The sequence below is a fragment of the Silene latifolia genome, chromosome Y, assembly GCF_048544455.1.
Source record: "Silene latifolia isolate original U9 population chromosome Y, ASM4854445v1, whole genome shotgun sequence".
NCBI lineage: Eukaryota > Viridiplantae > Streptophyta > Magnoliopsida > Caryophyllales > Caryophyllaceae > Silene > Silene latifolia.
The window spans coordinates 16,673,967-16,680,022 of record NC_133538.1 but is presented as its reverse complement, the minus strand read 5'-3'; the positions used below and the strand labels follow the sequence as shown (position 1 = coordinate 16,680,022).

The following is a 6,056-nucleotide window of genomic DNA, read 5'->3' as shown; positions in this document are numbered from 1 at the left end:
CCGGGATCGACCCATCGCATTCGGTGTCGCCCCAAACTTTTCGGGACGGTGGTTCCCGAAACAAGTGGTCTCGTAGATTATTTGGCATTAAAGGACGAAATTCTTCAACATCGTGAGTGATTTTGGTCGATCGACCAACATCCTCGATCGATCGATCAAGGTTTGCAGTTCTTAAGCTCCTGGAACCCGTGTTTCAGTCGATCGACTAGGTACTTCAGTCGATCGACTGAAATGCCTGGCAGACGTCTTTTTCTTTGATTTGTTCGTTGAAGCTTTCTCTTGACTTGTTTCCGGCTCATCTTTCTCAACAGCATCCTCAATCATGGCAGGACCATCAAGGGTGGACCCGCTCCTCAAAGTGATGGCATTTAGGGTCTCCTTTTGTTCGGGTTGAGTGGGTAAGTGTCCGGGAGCTCGAGTGTTACTTTTACTAGCCAGTTGAGCAATTTGGCTCTCTAGTAACTTCATCCCGGCCTCTCTTGCTTGGGACTCCTTTAGCAACAGATTCTTAAGCTCGGAGAACTCAGAGTTTTGTGATTGTTGCTGCTGCGGCACATAAGGAGGCTTAAATGCACCGCTTTGTTGCTTTTGATGAGGCGGGACATATGGTCTGCTTTGTGGCGGATGTTGGGTTGGATTTTGGACATTTTGGCTTCTCCAACTCAAGTTCGGATGCGGTGGCTCGTAGTAGGTGTTTGTCTGCCTATAGTGTTGAAAGGCAGCACAAGATTCAAAGGAGCTGGGGCAATTTTTCGAGACATGGCCCTCAACTCCACACCTTTCACAGACGAAGGGACCGTTCGACACAGCATTGACTTGGTATATCCCACCTTTAGAAGCTCCTCCTAGCTCATACTTGTCAAATCTCGCGGTGAGAGCCTCAAGTGCAGCAACAGAAGAGGATTCAGCAGCTCTCCTCTGGTTCCCTCTCGAATTCCCATATTCGGCCTTGTGGGTAGCTAGGTCGTCAATGATCTTCCACCCCTTGGTTGCTCCCAGATTTTCAGCGAATCTTCCATTGGCTGTAGCATCCAAAATGGCCCTCTGATCGTCGTACAACCCATTGTAGAAATGATTGCACAGACTCCATTTTGCAAACCCATGGTGCGGTATGGTTCGCACTAACTTCTTGAATCGGACCCATGCCTCGTGGAACTTCTCATCTGGCCCTTGTTTAAAGCCCGTGATTTGAGCTCTAATAGCGATCGTCCTTGAAGCAGAGAAGTACTTCTTGTAGAACGCTAATGCCAATGTATTCCAATCAGTGATCTCTTGAGCGGTCCGGTCCAAATCTCTATACCACTCCCTTGCAAAGATCACGAAGAGAGAAGATGAACATGGTCTCTTTGATTTGATCCTGGGTCACGCCGGTGGTGGGGGTATGGAGCAAGCATAGTCAATAAAGGTCTCCATATGCCTTCTTTGCATCTTCATTTGCAGCTCCCCAAACCGATTTCTCTCGACCATAGTAATGTAAGCGAGGCTTTGGTTCGAATTTCGGCATCTCCGTAATTCGAACCCCTTGTATAAATTGTCTGTCGGCTCGAAAAACTAGCTATACTTGCTTCCTCGGCCATGACTGGAATTTCCGGAGAAGCAATCTGTCTCGGGGTGAAGAAGTGGAAACGGGTGAAGACTGTGGGTCTTCTTCGAACAGATCGTTCTCGTGATAGCTTGACAGAGTACTCAGCTCTTCCTCTGTCGGTAATACTCTTCGTGTTCGCCTCAACTCGCGCAAGGATCTCTCAAGCTCAGGGTTCAACGGTACTAATTCTCCACCCTGTGACCTGCGCATAAGAAGAAACTACAAAAGAATATAAGACAAGTTTAAGGAACGGATGTCCCTTAAACTAAGAAAGACTAAAAATAAAAACTACTAAAGTTAGGACTATTGCCTCCCCCTAAGAACGGCGCCAAAATTTGATACCCGTCGTTGTGAGTACCAAAAATAAAATTTATAATCTCCTATTAAGACTAACCTAGGCTAGTGGTAACAGGGTCGAACCACAAGGAGGCGGTTGTAAACTTTAGTTGATTTATGATCGATCAAAAGTAACAATTATGGGGTTGGTTTGAATTGATCTATAGCTAATAGTAAATAAAGGCAATAAACTAAATGAAAGATTTAAACAGATAAAAGAAGGGTACTAGGATGGTCGGGTTATTATAGCAAGGCGGCAAAGCAAAAACTAAGTCGGTCCAATCAAACACGGGTAAGGCGGGAAATAAAGAGGTCCTCTCGGTCCACTCTTAACAGATAGCATCTCTCGATCTCGCTATAGTTCCCTAATGTCACTAATACTAACTCTCGTCCCGAAAAGTGACTAATGGTCTAAACTATACCTATCTTTCGATCTTAGCACAGTCTAGTCGATTTAATTGACGGTCTAATAACCTCCCCTATCTTTCGATCTAATGGGTCAGTCACAAAAAAGGTATCTAACTGGTCGCATGCATTCGATTTGTTAAATACAAGATTAAGAACAATTAAAACGAAGGATAACCTTACAAGGTCAGTCGATCGACCAACAATGTCAATCGATCGACTGACACGCGGGTTCAGTCCGTGTTCAATCTAATGCCGCCTATGCTACAACTCCCCTACATCCTAGCACTATAGATTTAGCTACTCATGCTAAGGGTAGAACCAATAACATAAACGATAAAACTAGCTACTGAATTCATGCTTAAAACAGGAAAGGAAGCAATTAACATGCAATAATGAAGATGGTTTCGGGAATCTACTAGCAATTCTAATCTATTAGCAAAATAAATGAACTGAAAGTAAACAGGGAGAATACCAAATTGCAGGGGAAAGATTGATTAATAAGAACCGAAATTCCGATGCTCACAATAATCCCAAACCCTAACTATTCGATAAAGAACTTGAATGAAAACTTAATGCTAAAACTTGATGTAAAAATTTTGAATAAAAGACTTGATGTATAAACTGATGATCTAGGTTACGTTATATAGGACATATACGTAACATCTTCTTCCAAAACCTAAACACAATGGGCTTTAAGTTCCTCGATCTTTTAATTCTCGTCTGGAAACGATGATGTGGTCGATCGACTAAGCGGAGGTCGATCGACTGGATCTCAAGCAACGTGAGCTTCGGATCCCGATAGTTGGTCGATCGATTGATGGGTCTAGTCGATCGACTGCTTGAGCTGCTAGTTATTTCGCTTTATTCTCGTGGATTCGTCTTTGGGCCTTGGATCGCGCACCAAGCTCGTTCCTTAAGCAATTCCTTTACGTCATTTGCAATGCAGATTACTCGGGGACGGATTTGGCTTGATTTCCCGTTAAATTCTCCATATTTCTGCAATAAAGACAAAAACACAAAAGTAGAGGAGAATAGAGAAATAATGGCATATATTGCACATTTGAGCTCTGAAATGCGTGTAGAATAAAGTGTGAAACATCATATTTTAGACACGCATCATACATTTTGTTGGATTATGTTCCAACTTGTTGATCTTTGAGAACTGATTGCTGGACTATTTTCTTGTGAAACATGGATCAAATTAACAGTAAACTACAAAAATTAGTTTTATGTTCTCATATGAATCACCAGCAGTAGTTATTACGTTATTTGTTGAGTAAATGTTTTCTTCTTTGATGTTTTTAGAGATGGACTGAAATTGGATGTATTATATGAAACGCTCTACACTCTTGAGTTTAGGATTTTAGTGAGGAGATATTTGTGAAATGTGATGCTGAGAATACAATTAAAAAAGGAGAGACACGTATATTATGCCCTTTATATTGATTGTGATTTGTAAAAATTTAAAATGTCAAAAGTTACCTTGATTACCTAGCCTTAATGCGGCCTGAGACAAAGGTATTTGAACTGTTTGAATTTGTACTCCCATTGATTTATTTGGTACCATATTATACACACAGGAATTGAGGGTCATTAATAGGTCGCAATATACTTTCTGAATTTTTGTTTTCCTGCAGACTAATAATCCGATTGAGCATTTTCTTTGTCCATAACTTTCAATATCTTGAATAATGCAGGCACTATAGTTACACACAGGAAGTGAAGTACTGAATTTTGTATGTTGTATTGATGATTTGGTGTTTGCCATTAATTAATTCATTTGTAAATTTGGTGATTGAATGAAGTTGTTACTTGTTATCTGCCCTGCTCATAAATCTTAATTCAAGTTGGTTAATTGTGTTAGTAAACAATTTACTCATTTGCAGAACTCCCACGCAAAAGACGGGATAGAAGGCGAAGAAGAAATGTCAGAGTCGTATCTTGTAAGTTGTATGTTCATTGCTTTTTCCCAAGTTCTTATACTCCTTACTATTTATCTAGATCTCAGTGAGTACAGTGATCTACAACTAGGAATTAGCATAAAATTTCAGCGGATTAACTGTTATGTGCATTATGGATACTACTTTTCAAGAGGGTAACCTATGTCTTGTCTCCTGCAGTTGGTTTGAGGTTTGGCATCTTGAGTTGATTGCAGGTTTGTTTGTGCTAATATCCGTATCCAGATACACCTTACTAAACACCTGGCCAGATTTTGCCAAATCAAGTGAATCAACCAACATGCAGGTACTCCCAATTCTCTCTAGAGAAAAGGGACTATTTCCCCTACAACATTGTCTCGTTACACCTTAATGGCTCCTAAAAATGATTGTATATTACTATAGCTCGAGTAACAGATGGAATATATGAAGGTACTTCAGTTAAACACGACGTTGTTAATTTCTCTCCTTCTCACATGGCTGTTCTTCCAACTTTCATTTTAATGATCTTCTGAAACTTTTCAGGAATCGCTATCGGAGGAGATGTCTTTCCTGGTTCAACTCTCTCAGATGACGTATTAAGGTTCAACATTATCCCACAGGTAACTAGGTTCCTACTCGCATAATCATTTTTCACTGTTCTATGGGTAGACTTGAAGTTGTTGAAGCTGCGGAAGGAGTTCTAATTACTTTCATAATTTGGACAGGTTAAGGCAGTAAGGCTTATGGAAGGGCTATGACGATTTATTGCTAATGAAGATCTATTATGCAAAATAAGTAGTACTAATTGCCGCCATTTGGCCGAGGAGCTATGTTTTATATCGAGTTATGTTACAACTTGGTTTCTATTTTTGTTGATAGGTTAGTTGTCTTAATATATTTGTATCTTTTCGTAATTGACTTTAGATAATCGATTGATTGTATAAACATATTTGTTGATTATTGAATCATCTTTTGCATTTGTGATCATGTGTAGTAATAATGTATTGGGTAATAATATAGTAATATAGTAATATAGTAATATATATATATATATATATATATATATATTTATAAAAATTAATAATTATAAACATCGGATTTTTATAAAAAACCGATGTCTATATTTTACAATAGACATCAGACTATTTAGATATCTGATGCCTATGGCAAAGAATGGACATCAGACTTCCAAAAAGGCTGATGTCTATATGTCATATGGACATCAGATATATAGAGAAATCCGTTGTGCAAATTTTAATGGACATCGGTTTAAAATCCGATGTGCATTACTCCATAATGGACATGACCAAACTCTACATCGGGTGTGTATCTGATGTCCATATACAAAAAAGTCCGATGTGCATAACAGGTTTTGTAGTGCTGACGGTAAATTATACCATGCACCCAGGAGTATGGTGCATGGTACTCTCTCCTTTAAACTTTTCTAATAATAAATAGTTATTAAATTTAATAAATTATAAAATTATAAAAAATATATTATTATTCATAATTTTTTTTTTTTTTTTTTTTGGTGATGAGGGGTTGAATCCCCCCGGGCACATGCAATACCCTGCAAACCACGTGTGCCATGTAAGACATCCTTTAGGATGACAGGTAACCGCAGCACTCCCGTGTAGGGAGTCGAACCCGGGACCTCTCAATTCGTTGCCATTGCAACGCTTTGAGGCACTCCAGCACTCCACTACACTCAAGCCCCTTTGGTTATAAAAAATATATTATTATTCATAATTTTTATTCCTCTACAAATAGATATCATATTTGATATATTTTGTTATTTATTTCAATTT

The 6,056-nt window shown here is 39.2% G+C and overlaps 1 long non-coding RNA gene across 1 annotated transcript; it reads left to right on the top strand.

The window, feature by feature from the left end:
* Positions 1-3,989: 3,989 nt before the first annotated feature.
* On the top strand, positions 3,990-5,225 carry LOC141626374 (uncharacterized). The gene is made up of 4 exons (XR_012535959.1): positions 3,990-4,272; positions 4,485-4,573; positions 4,792-4,868; positions 4,974-5,225. It is a non-coding gene; the product is annotated as an uncharacterized LOC141626374 (long non-coding RNA).
* Positions 5,226-6,056: the final 831 nt, after the last annotated feature.